Here is a 916-nt window from a genome sequence, read left to right as displayed (position 1 = left end):
AGTCCCAGCACCTCATCACGATGGAATCATATTAATCCATAATAGTAAACCCTTGTTGATTCTCGTTAGTAAACAAACCACCTAGGCCATTGTACTCTAAATAATAATGAGGCCCGTTCGCTCGTACACGATGAACAACACAGTCGAGAGCAGCACATGACTCTGCACGATCACATTTGTCTGCTGGCTGCCATCGAGTGTCTTGAGTCTCTTTTGCACTTCGACGATCTCTGCATTCACACTGCCATATTCCTCGCGGGAACTGCGAAGGCTCAAACGTCCGTCGTCCAGCACTTTGCTCACGGAGCTCACACGCTCAATTTCTTGTGACATGACCTGCCTCGTACGCTTGAGTGCCGCCGTAACATCCACAGCCGAGCCTGAGTTGCTGCTGGTGCTGGCTGAGACCTTTGCCTGCCGTGGACTCTGGGGCAGCAAGCTATGACGCTGCTGTTCGAGCCGCTCGATCTTGGCGCGCTGGCGATAGGCCACGAGAGCCTTCCTGCAGCTGGCCACGTGGATTTGCAGCTGCACGGTGTATTTTTCCATCTTCGCCGCTGCTTCCTCCGCCTCCTTGGCGTCCTGCAGCTCTTGGATCCAGTTTTGCGCGTCCAAGAGCGCGCAGCGATATGCGGCAATGCCCTCGCTCACTTTCTCCTCGAGTCTCAGCTCCTCCTCGCTAGAGAACGTCAAAAGCTGCTGGGCTGAGGTGTCGTGCCCGCGGAAGGACAGGTTCGTGGACACATAGCGCCAGATCCCAGCGAGTTCCTGCTCGGCCTTGTGAAGCTCTTCCATTCGAAGAAAGACCTAAATGTACCCAAAATGGTACTACTAGTACTACCCAAATGCTGGAGGCGGCTCCAATTAGTCAAACTGGAAAGTAAGTACTGTACATCAGTAAATCAGTAAATTCATG

This window comes from Phytophthora infestans, genomic scaffold (assembly GCF_000142945.1).
Source record: "Phytophthora infestans T30-4 supercont1.147 genomic scaffold, whole genome shotgun sequence".
NCBI lineage: Eukaryota > Oomycota > Peronosporomycetes > Peronosporales > Peronosporaceae > Phytophthora > Phytophthora infestans.
This window is presented reverse-complemented; position numbering follows the sequence as displayed.